Source organism: Musca domestica, unplaced genomic scaffold (genome assembly GCF_030504385.1).
Source record: "Musca domestica strain aabys unplaced genomic scaffold, Musca_domestica.polishedcontigs.V.1.1 9, whole genome shotgun sequence".
Taxonomy (NCBI): Eukaryota; Metazoa; Arthropoda; class Insecta; order Diptera; family Muscidae; genus Musca; species Musca domestica.
In genome coordinates this window covers 7,252,504-7,269,344 of record NW_026712435.1, presented here as the reverse complement: position 1 = coordinate 7,269,344, position 16,841 = coordinate 7,252,504, and the positions used below count along the sequence as shown (strand labels likewise).

General features: G+C 34.1%; 1 protein-coding gene and 1 long non-coding RNA gene across 4 annotated transcripts in view; one reads left to right on the top strand and one right to left on the bottom strand.

Moving 5' to 3' along the window:
• LOC109612172 (uncharacterized) overlaps positions 1-4,383 on the top strand; it is a 32,625-nt gene extending 28,242 nt beyond the window's left edge. For both annotated transcript variants that reach the window (XR_002194367.2, XR_002194366.2), the window contains 2 exons: positions 3,900-4,201; positions 4,264-4,383. This is a non-coding gene — a long non-coding RNA (uncharacterized LOC109612172). The remainder of the gene's footprint in view (positions 1-3,899; positions 4,202-4,263) is intronic.
• Positions 1-16,841, bottom strand: part of LOC101892319 (LIM/homeobox protein Awh) — a 42,113-nt gene that overhangs the window by 11,087 nt on the left and 14,185 nt on the right. The gene's annotated exons all lie outside the window — the stretch shown is intronic.

Below are 16,841 nucleotides of genomic sequence, written 5' to 3'. Positions count from 1 at the left end.
AGGTATTTTGTTTTTTGGCTAAAAACGATTCATTTGAAACCTTCGTGCGCGAATAATAATAAATTTTTCTACAATTCCTTTACATTTGTTGGCCTCAACTAGCTTTGAGGAAATAATTAATTTATTTTAAGGAAGCTTGGAGAATCTCAAGAGGAGCTTTGAACATTTCCGCCAACCACGAATGGGAATTCTAAAATAGACTGCATGATCAAAGGATAATTGCGACTGTATGGACCCGTATGACCATTAGTTTTGGGCAACAAATGACGAACTGATTAAAAGCTTAGAATGATACATATCCGAAAATTCTGCCAAAGCGATTGAGCATTTTACACGTATCAAAGATGTATGTTTATTTATTTATTTTTTCTAGGCCAATCTTCAGACATATAGTGGAGTGTTTTTTAAATATGGCTGTGTACCCAACTCACCATTGAAAGCAGAGGTCTTGGAAATTTGAAATAGAAAGCAAACACTCTATCTGTTATTCCATAATATATTGAAACAGCTCCTAATTCACCTAGGTATATAGACATTGTCGCTTGCCGTTGTACACATTAATTAATATATTTAATAACATAATTAACGTAGCATTAATCGCATAATTAGTATTCTATTTGTAGGACTTTCTTTAACAATTTCCCCATAAGAATTTTTAAGTCTAGAACTTTATATTTGAATTTGACAAACATAAAAAGGGAACAAATCAAAAGGCAATTAAGCCGCCGTGCTGGTGATGCTTTAAATATAAAATATTGCCGCAAATTTGTTAATTTTTTTATTTAAAAAATCCAACTGAATACACACAGCCAAAAAAAAATATGGTGACGTAAAAATGCTGTTGTGCCTGGGCGGTAAAACTTCAATCGGCCACTCAACAAATTAAATTGCAAATTTCGCAATACATATGTAGCTATGTATGTATGTAGGTATTTTTGTAAAGAACCGATAAATATTTAAAGAGAAACAAACGCTCACAACAATCAATTTGCCGCCATTGACAAGTGTATTGTTTTCGCCGTCTACAAAATGCGGCCGTGTCTCTGAGCGTTAACCAACAACTGTTCAAATAACAATGTGATCCGTATTCATATTCGTCCGATGTGATGGGCCCTGTGAAGGGCCCTTGTTTCCTCTCCAATTCCCACCTCATCGAAGGCAATTCGCACCCAAGTTTCTGCGTGCTACGAATTAGTTAAACCCTGTGAATTACACTATTCAATTACGATTCTCATGAAGACAGAAAGAGCAAGGCGCTAGTGTATGGTTAGCTGCCGCAATAAAACCAAACAGAAACATAAAAAAACAACAACAATATTAAATTTGTAGTCCCTTTTTATGCTCCGACCATGGCACAAAGTCAAATGTTTTCCTTGTTGCAACACCACGCTAGACATGTCAAAATTATTTATGACATAACAAAAATACACACATGTAGTATGTATGTGTGTACAAATGTCCACAAAAGTGTGGGGTTGCGTCCCAGGTACTGTATGTGATTGCGTTCATACATAGGCTAACCACTACAACAAGGGAAGACCACAAAACACTGGGGTTCGTAACTTTTCAAGTGGTGCAACAATGGCAAATTGAAAGATACCCCTAAAATGAGATACTGTAGTAATAAGTACTTGTCAGTTTGTCTGTCTGTCCGATCAACCGTCCGTCCGTCCCTTTATGAGACCATGAGTTTGTGCTTCCAGCTGTCTGGGCTCTGTTTACGCACAACCAATGGATCGCTTAAAATGGGTAATGGTTACACACGTCCGTATTTAGGCATTCAAACATATTGTTTTTGTCTGTGCACAAACACAGGCGACACTCACGCATACAAACGCATACCGACTCACTCACACCCAATCGAATACTTGCAAACATTTACATTGACAGGACAAATATTCAGGCTCACAATCACATTAAACACTCATAACCGCATGCCTCAGCCAGGATAAAATGTCCATCCCAGGGGAGGGTGAGAGAGGAGTGAAGGAGGCCATAACTCCGTTACAACTACCAACTAAGAATAGGATACGACGAATCAAGCCGGAGTCAGTCCCGTTGACGCACGCCTGCCCTTTTAAATGAATATGAAATAAAAAAACAAAAATATTGAATAAGTACCTACGAAGGGTATGGTAGATGGAAGGACAGACATGCATATAGTGCCTGTGATGTAGATAGGTACGTATGCAACAATTTACATATGTTTGTACATTTGTACTACAAATACAAAGTAATACGATGACTTCGATTATTGCCATGTTTGTGGGTTGCTACTGTGCCAACAATTTGTTTCTAAATACATTTTTATCAGCACATATGTCTATGTACGTACATGCATGTATCTTTGCATGTGTATGTGTGTTTTCTGATAAAAGGACTAGTGTTATTTTAATTTATACAGACGAACGTGTCAGTATTTTTTACTGTTTATTACAAATCTTCGTATTGTTTGATCACACTGACGATCAAGCTACAGAATATAAGTCTTAAAACGTAGATCTGGTTGAGAATTTTTTTTGTGAGGGTTTAATATAATGGATAAAATCTAAAAAAGAATTTAAATCGGAGGATACCCCTATACGGAGACAGCAACAACGAATTGAATTATCTTACGATTTCTTTTGCACGAATATGAGTGGGTGCAGTTTATTTTCAATCCAATCTTACATGCGAATACAAAACAGACTTGGACACTATGATAAAGTGAGCATCGGCATTTTAGGAAGTAGGCACATCACCGCAATTGGCTTCAGCGGAAAGATTCTAAATTTTACATTCAAATCTATTTTTCCCAAGCAAGGTGTAGGGTCAATTTTTGAAGTATCACATAGCCATGCCCAAGTGTTATGTTGGTTTTTTAATCATTGTAATTATGTCGTGCTAATCGATATTCAAATCGATGTTTGAAAATTGAAATTAATTTAGATATTTTTCTCACTGATTTCTGATTCACACATATGTTTGCCCCAACGCAAACGCGAATATATCTGGCAGGCTATAACAAGTTCTTACATTTTGATATTCATACAGGGTGAGATTAAAAAACTGTAACCAACTTCAGACTGCTGTCATTTCTAAGCCACTCATCCGACAGCTGTTAAAATTATTCCAGTCATAGCTCATTATATTGTTTACAAGCGTACAAAAGCGTACATTTTGGTGAGAATTTTTCACAAATAAAATTATTCGTGATGGAATTCTAGCGTGATAGTGTGATTTCTTTATATAAAGAAGAGGTTTGATCGAAACCCGCGTCGCAGTGGCCGAAAGTGGTGAACTCCCAAATTTGGGTTTCTCTGATGAGAAAACATTCGGTGTCCAACAGTTTGTAAACAAACAAAATGATCGTGTTTACTTGCCAAAGAGGTCAGCTGAAAATGTGCACATTCGGTTGGCCACCAGAACTCAAGCGCCGGCCATGGTGATGGCACTCAGCATGCGCCACCCAAGAATGGTTACACGAGGTTCCTCGCATTATTTCCAGCGCACAATGGCCACCAAAATCTGATTGGGTTTGACTTTGTTGCGTTTTTTTTTATCTCACCCTGTACACATAGATATTTTATTAAATATGTCAGAAACAAATGGAATTTCAGAATGGAATTGATATTTTATTAAATATGTCAGAAACAAATGGAATTTCAGAATGGCAGCATATATTAATGTTAATATAGCATTTTCAGATTAAATGAAACCTTTTGCAGTGGAAATGAAACGTTTTGTAGTGGAAATGATTTAGATTTATAGAAGGGAAAATTACAAAAAAAAAAAAAAAAAAATTATTTTTAGTAGGTTTAAAATTAAATCAACTAATTATAACTAATATATAGTTAAAGAGGAATTTTAATTGATCATTAGTATCTATGTTTTCTTAACATTATTGCTTAAATTTTCAGCTTCCATAAAAAAGTTTTTTAAGATATTTCCTCCAAAAGACCTGAATTAGACACATTTTTATAACCTCCTCCATGGAAAGGAGGGTATACTAAATTTGCCATACCGTTTGTAATACCTCTATACAATCATGATCGAAGTTGATTTAATGATGTCCACCCGTCTGTCTATTGAAATCATGATTTTGAGATTTGATGAAGAGTTTCGAAAATTGGCACAACATTTTATTGTGTCTAGGATGTTTGGTATTGAAATCCATAATCTCCATAATCAATAAAGCTGTGAAGCTGGAATCCTTTATTAGGTAAGAATAATTGTATACTTTAACTATAAAATATTGCAGTAATGCTTAATTTCGCATTTCAGTCCTGCCCATACCTATAAAGGCCAAAATTTGTTTAAATTTCTATTTTTAGCGTTAAGCATTTGGAATCTAATAATATGGAAATATTTTATATCAAATCAATAAAGAACCATTTGTTATTACAATAATTGAAAATTTAATAAATAATATAAAAATGTAGATATTTACAATCAATAAAAATTCCTCTTTATCAAAATATTAGTTATAATTAATTGATTTAATTTTAAAACTAGTAAAAATAAAAATATTTTGTTATTTTTCCTTCTTTAAATTTAAAAGTTTCATTTCGGTTGCAAAAGATTTCATTTCCGCTGCAACAAGTTTCATTTGAATTGCAAAAGGTTTCATTTAATCTGAAAATGCTATATATATTTGGCAACGAATTTAATAGACAGACTACCGTCCAACAAGTGTTTCTAAAGAAAAATTTTATGTTTACAATATTATATAAAAGATGGGTATTATTAAAAAGAAACCATAAATAACAAGGAATTACCGCTTTCTCTAAATTTTTTTTTTAATAATTCATTTGGAAAGAACAAAAGCCAATGTAAAATATGTATTACTTTTAAACAATAAGTAAATCTTAGATCTGTCAGTGATTCAATAATTTTAATCGACTGAAAAGTTATTAAAATTTCTTTTATTAATGCAACAAAACAAGCATAAACAATGTGCAAAGTTGTTCAAAAGTTCCTGAATAGGGTCCATGATTCTATGAATAACTTTTAATCGGTTATACTTCAGAAAACTTAGATAGCTCCATTTAAATCGACTTTAAATGAATATAAATTAAAATTAAATTTTCAAATTCCAACAACATATTACAAATTAGTTTTTTTTATCAACTTTTCCAAATGTACATATATTTGTATAGACCGTTTGCATATCCCATTTTCCCCTAACCACAAAGCCATATAACACACACACACACATTGGCTTTGAGACAAAGTTACACAAATTCTGTTTAGGTTTTGTCAGTGGCATTTAACCGCATTTGACATTTTTTGCCTCAATTGGAAATAGACGTCTGCATGTTTTAGGTATTCTCGTATACATTAATGCGTATATGTCTCTATAAGTTATGTATACATACCTACATACGTTTACTAAGTACTACATGTCTGTATATGTCCGTGTATCCTTTTGCTTTTCCTGCGCTCATACATCGCGCTATTCATGTCACGGACACAATAATTACAGCAACAATTCCTATGACTTTGGCTGTTATGAGATTGCGCGCTGTCACTTTCTTTTGACATAGTATGTACCTACTTACACACAAAAAGTATATATATATGCGTTCCATTTCCAAATTCCAAATTTGATAGAAGCCTTTATTCATTTAAATCGTTATTTTTTTCAGGTGACATCTATCTGTTGTGAGTCCAAAACTCAAAGTTGTTATAAAAAATGTAACAAGAACTCATTATTAAATTGCACAATTATTTAATTCTCAATATCATATACGAATAAAAAATTAACAAAATCCTAGAATGTGACGAAATCTTGTTCTGTGAAAATGGTGTTGCTGTAGTGCGTTACTTTTATGTATAAACACCAGTTTCGTTCGAATAATTTTCAAACAAGATATTGTTGGAATTTACTTTACAATTTTAAAATGAATTGGCAGCTGGCAAGGTCACAGCTAACCGCATTGAATTTCAATACCAATCAAAGTTTATTTACATATCTGACTTATAGTAGATGACGACTAATTTTAAGTGCTGCCACTTTTGTTGAATCACCCCGAAAATAGAAACATTTGGGAGAGAAATCGATCCATTGTGTCCAAAAAAAAAAATATATATATATATTTAATTTAATCGATACAGAAAGAAAACACAAGATATATGAAGTAGTCGATCGATTCTTATTTATGACCAACATTCGTGTGAATCACTTGAGACAGAGTTGGGTTGGGAAGATTGGCGATCACTGGGGCAGAGCATAACGCGGCGTTCCGTGCCGCCGTAAAAGATAACAAACAGCTATTCGTTTGAGCCTGTCTATCTATGTGACTGTCGTTGGGACGACAGTGTGTGTGTGTGTGTCTACTTATAGATATTTTTTATTATTATTACTAAACATAAACAGAAGGTAAGATTGTACATTTTTATTGACCACATAAGCTGATCGTGTTGACAACATTTTATTGTGTCTCTCTTTGGGGTTTTGTCTGGCTGTTTTGTTTTTGTTGGGGGTTTTTAAATTCGTTTTTTTTTCTTAGCATTTGACAAAAGTTATGGGTTATGTGTGAACGGGATTACATGGAGCATGGATTGGATGCTGTTTGATATGGAGTTTATGGTCGATGCGAACCGAACGCGCTCTTAAAACTGGCCGGCCCAGTGGGCACAACGAGTGTGGTTGGCGTCGTTGTGTTGTCAAGTATTTAAGAAAAAAAGTGTTACGTTTTTATGACTTTCTTCAGTTTGAACGACAAAACTGAAAAAAAAATTTACATATTAACTCGTTGCTGTTCCTGTTAAAACAGAACAGCAACGCTATATTGAAATCGACAGCAAAATGTGTCTAAATATTTTCCCACAAAAATTACACTGGAACTGTGCCCTCGTCGCTCGCTCGCACTCACTCATTTGGGAATGGCCATAAAGTAATGGCAACACTGGCAGCGGACACAACAAACATTCCTATAAAATTACCGAGAGGCGGATGTACGCTCTCCATGTCAGATGACAGACATACATGTGTATGCAACTGGGTACAGGTCCACATTATCAACAACATTGTATTGGATTATCTCCGGTTTATAGGTTATAACGCTTTCTTCACCGAATAATGGCCATAGTGTAGCGCCCTCGAACCAGTCTCGCAACAACAACTACAGCAACAACAAAGAAATTGTCTAAAACATATCTTTACTACTGTTTATCATCTTACCTGACCATCCGACTCTTGTGGGGCTTGCTTTCGTTGTTGTCGCCATAGCTCGTGAAGAGATATTGACTTTTTATGATTTCGGTTCACTAAACTTGTTTTGGTCTTTTGTTTCTGGCCAATAACATAAAATTTATAAATAATCTTAAGTTGACATTAATTTTTCTACAGCAGTTGGACATTTGAATAACACACAAAATATGCCGCCAGATAATAGCAGCAGCGCACCAGCAGCATCAACGGGCAATGCGACAACGGGCTACTTAAATATCCAAAGTTTTGGATTTCACAGTCGCATATGCCCAATACACATTTGTGTATCGAGGAGGAAATACGAGGGTCGATTTCAAAAGTTTGATATTGAAATCAAATCGAATTAGTTGTAAAAACTTTGTTTAGTTCTACTGAAGCGAAATCTCTTCTCCTGCATTCAAATAAATATTTCCCCTCAGCAAAATAACATTGCAGCGAATTTCTGATTTGTTTATTTTTCGTGGTTTACGCTGAAGTACTTTTGACAACAAGATATGACTAAGGTCTAAATTCGAATCCTGCGTGACCTTGTTAAATTGACCTTTATTTTGTAAATAAATAATTTAAATCGTTCCATTGGTAGACCATAAGCCATGAATCGACTTCAGTTTTTATTTAGTTTTTGTTATTTTTATTTTATTTTTTTTGCTGAAGTACTTTACACATTGTCATATTTTCAGGTACAGGGGTTTCTGTATATCCTCCACAAATTTTGAAAAAATCACCATTTTGAGAAATCATACCCATATTTCTATCATTACCTGAAAATATGACAATGTGTAAAGTACTTCATGACATTTAATATATAATAAGTAACTTAGTTTTTTTTTTTAATGTCCTTAAAAAGTTAAAGCTTCGAACTATTTTAAACTAAATATGAGTATAACTATATAATTGATGGAAAAATCATAAAAAATTATTTTCTTGACATAAAAATGAAATGACGAACATTGTATACCCGTTATTTATTCATACATTCATAAGTACGTTAGAGTTGAACTAATTCCCCGATTTGTTACTAATCTCTGGCCAGAGATCTGCACCAATGGATCTTGAGCTCAAAGGTTTTAATCTGGTCTGATCAGATATGTGTTTTACTAGAGCTACCGTATGTATGTATGTACTTTGTTAAATGCCTTAAAGCTATACATTGTCCAATCTGCTATCGCACACTGCCAGCTTTTCATATGCAAATAATTTTCAAAATCAAAATTAAAATGCAAATTATGAAAAATGTTAAATATATGAAGAAAAAATGAAACGGACAAAGATTGACACAAAATTAACTACCGACTTGGCTTCACAGATGGACAAGACCATAGAAGTGTGCCCATAACACCTGACGCAAGCTATTCTTCCCATTGTTTGAGCCAAAAGACAAAGCGAAGCATGCGTCTAGCTGGCAAATGCCAGCAAATGGAGATGAGCAAATGCTCAATGCCCTACTATGAATTTGAACATTAAAAAATGTAAAAACAACAATAGCGACTACAAAATTAAAATATTTCAATAAAAATAATAATAAAACAAATGACAACGATTTATTAAAATAAAACCAGTAAGGAAAGCTCAAAAGTCGGGCGGGGCCGACTATATGATACCCTACACCACTATGCATATTTAGTAGAGCTCTCGTAAAAAGGTTTATACAGGGCATTTCAGAGCTCTATGAGATATTTGGCACAAATCAAAATCTATCTAATTCTATCGTGCATTTTACGAACTATAGCTATCTCTGAACCGGGTTTCTCCAAATTTTACGTATTAGCTTCTAGACTGAATTCGGTCTTATGTACGAAAATTCAGGTGATTTGGGCTGATATTGACAATTTAGTGCACATTTAACCCTAAATCGGATGAAGATATATATGGGAGCTATATCCAAATCTGAACCGATTTCGATAAAATTTAAAACAGCTATTCCTATGCTCCATCTAATAGCTTGTACCAAATATCACGGTTGTGGAGTGAATATTACGAATGTATGGGACTAAAACACTAAATCGGATGAAACATATATATGGTTGCTATATCTATATCTGAACCGATTTTCACTAAATTTGATATACTTGCTTCTAGGCTGAATTTGGTCCGATGTACTAAAATTCAGTCCATTTGGACTTATATCGGCCATTTGGTGCACAATTAACCCGAAATCGGATGAAGATATATATGGGAGCTATATCCAAATCTGAACCGATTTCGATAAAATTACAAACAGCTATTTCTGGGCTGTATCTTATATCTGGTACCAAATATCATTCTTGTGGAGTGCATATTACGAATGTGAGAGGCTTAAACACCAAATCGGATAAAACATATATATGGGAGCTATAGCTGTTTCTGAACCGATTTTCTCCAAATTTGTTGTATTTGCTTTAAGGCTAATCTCGGTCACATGTGCCAAAATTTGGGCCATTTGGGCCGATATTGGCCATTTGGTGGTCAATTAACCCAAAATCGGATGAAGATATATATGGGAGCTATATCCAAATCTGAACCGATTTCGATAAAATTTAAAACAGCTATTTCTGTGCTCCATCTAATACCTGGTACCAAATATCACGGTTGTGGAGTGCATAGTAGGAATGTGAGGGACTTAAAGATCAAATCGGATGAAAGATATATATGGGAGCTATAGCTACATCTGAACCGATTTTCTCCAAATTTGATACACTTGCTTCTAGGCCGAACTCGGTTGGGTGTGCCAAAATTCAGGTAATTTTGACTGATAGTGGACATTTGGTGCTCATTTAACCCGAAATCGGATGAAGATATATATGGGAGCTATATCTAAATTTGATCCGATTTTCACCAATTTCAATAGGGTTCGTCCTTGAGCCAAAAAAATGTTGTTTGGAAAATTTCATCTCAATCGGATAATAAATGCGACCTGCATTTTGTTCACAAGAATACATGGACAGACGGACGGACGGACGGACGGACGGACATGCATAAATCGACTCAGAAAGTGATTCTATGAAGGTTCTCAAAAGTAACTATGGGTCTATCTCGTTTCCTTCTCCATGTTACAAACAAATGCACAAAGACATAATACCCTTACCACTACGTGGTGTAGGGTATAAATATTAATGGGTTAGGGAAAATATATTTTTTTACAGCTTCCCAAGAAAAAAGAAGCGACGATTTGTAAAACAATGAAGAACCTGTTGGGTCCAGTGGAATTTTGAAGAGTTAAAACTGTGTTTTTATTGCACACGCACACATATCATTCAATATCTGAGGAAATTGTGTATAAAGATTGTATTTGAAATATTTAATTATGAATAATTTTTGATGCTTTTTTATCAGAAAATGCAAAACCGTCTTCAGATTCAAGTACTTTATAACCAAAAACCTTTGCCTTGCATGGGTCATTTGTTTTTCCCTCTCGGCTTCACAAAAAATACCAGAATTCCGTCATTAGAAATATTTCAGATATATTCTCTCTTTTTATTTTGACTTTTATTCCGAAATCACATAAATACATATAACACATATTTTGCCAACAGATGTTCTGCTACCAACTTGCTATTAATATTCTGAAAACAGATTTGATAATTGGTATAAATTTTATAAAAAAAATTGCATCGGTAATTTTGAATACTCTTAAAAAACCATACAAATATTCTTCAGTTAGTGTGAAGATCGTGTTTTCTTATTTTATTTGTAAACTTCTCTAGCGGGTTTTGCAAAATCGATGGTTGTCAAAGGAAAAGGTCAAAGGTAAGAAAATATCATTTAAACCGATGCAAATATGAATTTATGTATGTATTGTAAAGAATGAAATATGAACAATTCGTTGAACAAACACGTACATATGGATAAATAAACATTTTTGGACCACGTAAAAGCTTGAAATTTTTAAACATATAATTGTCTTGTTGGTATATCTAATGAAAAAGATAAATTCTAAGAAAATCGTGTAAAAATATTCCAATAAAAAAGTGAATATTTTTTTTAATTTTTTCATATTTGTTTGTCGCATGCGATTTTTTCAATTTGACTTTCAATTTTGTAAAGTTATTTTTGTGCCCTGTACAACACTATGGGTCGCAATTTTTGTCCGATCCTCACTAAATTTTTGCACAGGAGTAGGATTAGGGTCAAAACTGAAGCCTCCTGAACTTGCAGTCCCTCTATAGGTCAAAATTTGAAACCAAACGACACAGAATTTTGCATAAGGAGAATAACCATTGGATTTTATTTAGCGGTAAAATGGACCACACCTTTCGTGTGAATTTTTTTTGAATACCTATCAGCACGACAGAGAACGTATATATGGGAAAGTTTCCCCTGTCAAAAAAACAAATGTTACGTTTCGAAAACGATGGGCCCCCTTAGGTCCATTTTGTCAGATTTGTGTTGTAGGGTATCACATGTTCGGCCCCGCACGGCTATAGTATTTGCATACTTTTTTTCTTATGTGTTTTATATATTTGAGGACATGTAATGTATGTAATGATACATACAAAATCGATCAAACTGTACCATTGTGAAAACTAGCTTAGCCTTTCTTTGGTTTTGAAACAGTCACTTAATTATCAATGTCTATACGATTCCCCATTTGGCTTATTGATAGTCAATCCCTCCCACCTCATTCAGTTCAAAAAAAGAAAATAAAAACCAGTAAAGAAAGTCTTAAAGTCAGGCGGGGCCGACTTTATGATACCCTACACCACTTTGCTAATTAAGTAGAGCTCCACATAACAATTAAAAGTTTTTATGGGTATGATTATAATTATAATTTAAATTTCAAAGGACTAAATATGCCGAAGCATTTGTATCTTTTAAATTCGAAATTGTATTGCCCATTTGGTGCACAATTAATTTGAAATCGGATAAAGATATATATGGGAGCTATATCCAAATCGGAACCGATCTCGATGAAATTTCGCAAATGTATTTCTGAGCTGTATTTTGTATATTTCCTTGAATATCGTTGTTACGGAGTGCATATTACGGCTGTGGGTAACAAATATGACAAATCGGATGAACAGTATATATGGGAGCTATAGCTACATCTGAACTGATCTTCACCAAATTTGACATACTAGCTTCTAGACCCAATTCGGTCGCAAGTGCCAAATTCCATCCCATTTGGAAAAATATTAGACGTTTGGTGCACAATAAAAGGTAAATCGGACGAAGTTATATATGGGAGCTATATCCAAATCTGAACCGATCTCGATAAAATTTAGCAAATGTATTTCTGAGCTGCATTTGATATAATTCCCCAAATATTGTTGTTGCAGAGTGCATATTACGGCGGCGGTGGACAAAAATAACAAATCGGATGAATAATATATATGGGAGCTATAGCTATATCTGAACCGATTTCGATCAAATTTGGCATACATATTTTGAGACCTAATTTGAGTGTATATGCAAAATTCCATACAATTCGGGCTGATATTACACGTTTGGTGCACAATAAAAGGCAAATCGGACGAAGATATATATGGGAGCTATATCTAAATTTTGACCGATTATTTCCAATTTCAATAGGGTTCGTCCTTGGGCCAAACGAATGATCTGTGCAAAATTTCATCTGGATCGGGCAATAAATGCGACCTATACTTTGTTTACAAAAATACATGGACAGACGGACGGACGGACAGACGGACGGACGGACATGCATAAATCGACTTAGAATGTGATTCTATGCAGATCATCAAAAGGAACTATGGGTCTATCTCGTTTCCTTCTGCCTGTTACAAACAAATGCACAAAGACATAATACCCTGACCACCTTGTGGTGTAGGGTATAATGATTCCATTGTCAAAATTACGGTTTTTAGTTTATGACGTCCACAGTTTAACCAAAACTGCCACCGGTATCGGCAGAGGTCCAATCATTTATGGCCAATGGCTGTCATCCATTCGGCTAAACATATCACAAGTCTGTTAATATCCACCACTTGTCGAAAGATATCACAAGCGGACTGGCGAAACCAGGTTTTGAACTTGCTGAAATCCCAAAATGTATGGACAGCAACGAGGACGGGAGTAACGACGACAACAGCAACAACACTGTCAAATAAAATAATGTTCCGAGTGGTGTGTAAAATAAATTTTATGATTTCTTGGAGATCGAGGCTGGACGGCGGAGCTGAACGCGCTGCTGATGATAGTTGACGTGTTGTTGCTGTTGTCGCTGACAATTCTGCATTCGTTCGCATAATCTATGCTATCACAATATTTGCATACACACGTATTTCCTCGTAAAGCTGGAACCATTCCGTTTTGTAGTGGTCTCTCGATCAAAGTTCTATCCAATTTCGAATGCAGTTTCGTCTGAATGTTTTTATTAAATTATTTCGTCTCTGTGAAAAGAAATGGCCAAAGACAGCCGATTGCAGTCTCTGAGCTAGGTTGTGCTGCAACAACTTGCAGTTAGTCATGTTTGAGTGTGTGCGTGTGTGTTTGCGTGTGAGAGCAGTTAACCACAACTCTTAAAATTAATATAGCAAATAAATTTTGCGAAAACATGTTGCATGAATTGACATTAAGTGTTAATGAAGTTTTTTCTGCATCCCCTCCCCTTTTTAGAGTACCTCGTTTTCTTTTTTTAACTCATCTCTTGGTATTTCTGCAATTTAACGTTGCCGTTTAGAAGAAGTATGGAACGAGAGCGTAGTTTGGTTATGGACAAAATCGGGCCAGATTTGGTTAAGTATAGACCAAGAATTTTGGATTTATATCTTCACCATTTTTATATATTTTATTTTTTACCAAGACGTGCACCTCCCTTTCAATACGCTCCAGATTAACTTAAAATAAATAAAAAAACACATCTCTGTAATGTTGTTTTCTCATGAGGTGTAACTGTTGTTTGGGTTGAGTTTGAATAGTCTCCACAACACAGTGGAACATTCTATGGGCTAAAACGGATTAGAACTAGATTGGAACATATGTTTTGACTTTGTTTTACACTCTCTTAAGAAAATGAAAAAATGCGAACTTTGAAGTAACTATAAGTGCAACGTTCCTGTTGTTAGTTCGAATTACTTTTGCCAAATAAAGGTGAAAAGCAAAACGAGTCCTATATTCGTTCGATACTTTATTTCGTCAAGAACAAAAAAAGTGAAATTCGTAAAATTCTAAAGGTGGAAGCAAACAATTTTTGTTGCAACTTAATTTGAATATTTTATAACACTTTTGTATTATTTGAAACAAAGAATAAGTTTACTTATAACCTGCCTCCCTACAATTACAAAAACACAACTACCAGAAGAAGCCGTGTAAAAAAAGACATTGATCCTATACTTAAATGGATTATATGTTCCTAATCTCTAAAACCTATTAAAATTAGTGAAAAACAAGAATTTATGTTTATTTTATTAAATCAAATATATAATGCTTATTTTCATAAGCATAGTAATTAATGATAAAAAAGATATGCACTCTAATCTTAAAAGTAATATAAATTAAATGTATGGCAAGTTCAGGAACTAAAAAACTATGTTGTGAACGAAAAGAATAGGTTATTAAATTTTTAAGGTAAAAAATAAAATAAAATAGAATAAGTGATAATCATATATACAACAACATAAATTTAATTGCTGTCGTCATCAGTTATTCGCATTCGTTTGCTTCGACGCGTATACATTCACTATCATCGCTGGAATAATTTGGCTCTGACCAGTAAATTTTATTGTATGAACATAAAAGGAATTTCCCTAAATTAAGCTAGTGTTCGCAAACTATCTTTCATAAATACTTTTTTGTGATATGAACATACTTCGCAAAAATTAAATTTGACAGAAAAATTTAAGTACATTAAATTTCAAATCGTGCTAAATGGAATAAAATCGTGTAAAAAATTTAAAAATATTTAATTTTCAAACCGTGTTATATCAAAACCGTGTACAAAAAGACCGTGTAAAAACAGACTTAGGTGTACTGCTGTCTACCTTCTGTTGTCGAGGAGTTACTACTAAGCGGTGCCAAGGAAGATAAGAGAACATTGTTGGCGAATTACACAAACAATTCCTTCGTATTATAATAGTAATCTCTTTTATCGCGTGTGTAGATACTTTTTTGTGACTTCCAAGGAGTGACTTCTTATTTAAGAATTAAACACATGTAAGACACAGTAGTCCAGTTGTATAACACCCGGCTTTGATTCCCAAACCAGACATCATTTGAAATGATAAATTTAATGTGTGAGTAAATCTATGGCAAGCGTGGTTCCTATGGTTCCCGAAAGATGTAACTTCCGCAATGAGAAAATAATATTTCCCTCGTTTAGGTGTGACTTCTAAGTGACTTTCGGAACAGTTTTTTATGGCAGGGCATATATGATTGTATCATATCATAGTAAACGTATATGGGCCCCTCTAGTTTTCCGATTCGCCCCTGATGAAAACTATTCACTGAACTTTGGAGGTTGGTTGGTTAGATGGAAAAGCTAACCTGCGCTGGTTTATTTAAAATTCAGATAATAAAATAAATGTCCATAATTGACTCGCATAAGCAGAAATAGAACTGACAGAAAGGGGGAAACATTGGTGTGTTTCTTTTTCGTTGGCTATTTTCTTTGTGTATTTTATAGTTGTTGCACCTCTCTCTTTTTATTCTGTTGTAAATAACAATAATAAATTCAAAACTTGTTAAATTCACTTGCATTGTGTGTATGTAAGCGTGCATGTTTGTATGTACTTCAAGATACAAACATAACTGCAACTACAGAAATACCTGAAAACCAAACATGACGAGGTGGCCAAGATTACTATCATGAGAACGAAACGATGGACAAAATGTGTGTGCTCGAATATTTATCGAAATTGATTATTTTAATGAATATCAAACATATTTGTAATCCGAACGAAACAAATTAAATAAGCATCATACGAATTTTCCACCTCGTCTAAGGTTTTCCACCTCGTCTTCAAAATATGCCATTTGGAATATTTTTGCCGTAAACTAAAATTAAGAAGGAACAGTCTTTGGAAAGCTGATGAAATAGAAACAAATATTATTAATTTTTTTCACATTAGTCGAAATCTTTTCTTTTCAGAATTTCCTGTGTCCTACATTTGTTGCATAGTGTAAATTACAAGTTCATCATTTTACTGCGTTCATGCTTTGCGTGTTAGAAAACTATTTAGACATTTGATTGTACTCCTCCAGGCACATATGTACATAGCTGTGTTTCTTCTACGAATATTAAGACAAATGAATACCACGTCAAACCAACACTCCTCCTACCACGTCAAATTTGTTAGACTAGACCCCGGCAACATGAAACCGAATTCAATTTCAATCAGTTTGACATGATAATCGCCTCTCACTGAACTGAATTCGAGTAGATAGTTTTGAACAAAAAGATGGTATGGTAACTTTGAAATCCTGATGAACCTACAGCCCATATATTTTTTCCAAATACGATTCATGTTGGAATTGGTGGTAATCGGTCTAGATTTAGGTATATAGACTCAGATGTTTATTTTACGTCGCTTGTTTTTTGGCGAAACATTGTAGTCCACATCAGTAGTAGGATTTTTTTCAATAAACCTTCTTTTTATAAAATCAAAACTCTAATTTTCGAATAATAGCAACTTAAACTAATTTGCTCATTTTCAATTTATTGGTAGATGTTGCACATAAATGGTCTTCCTAGATCTGGAACCAATATTTCCCA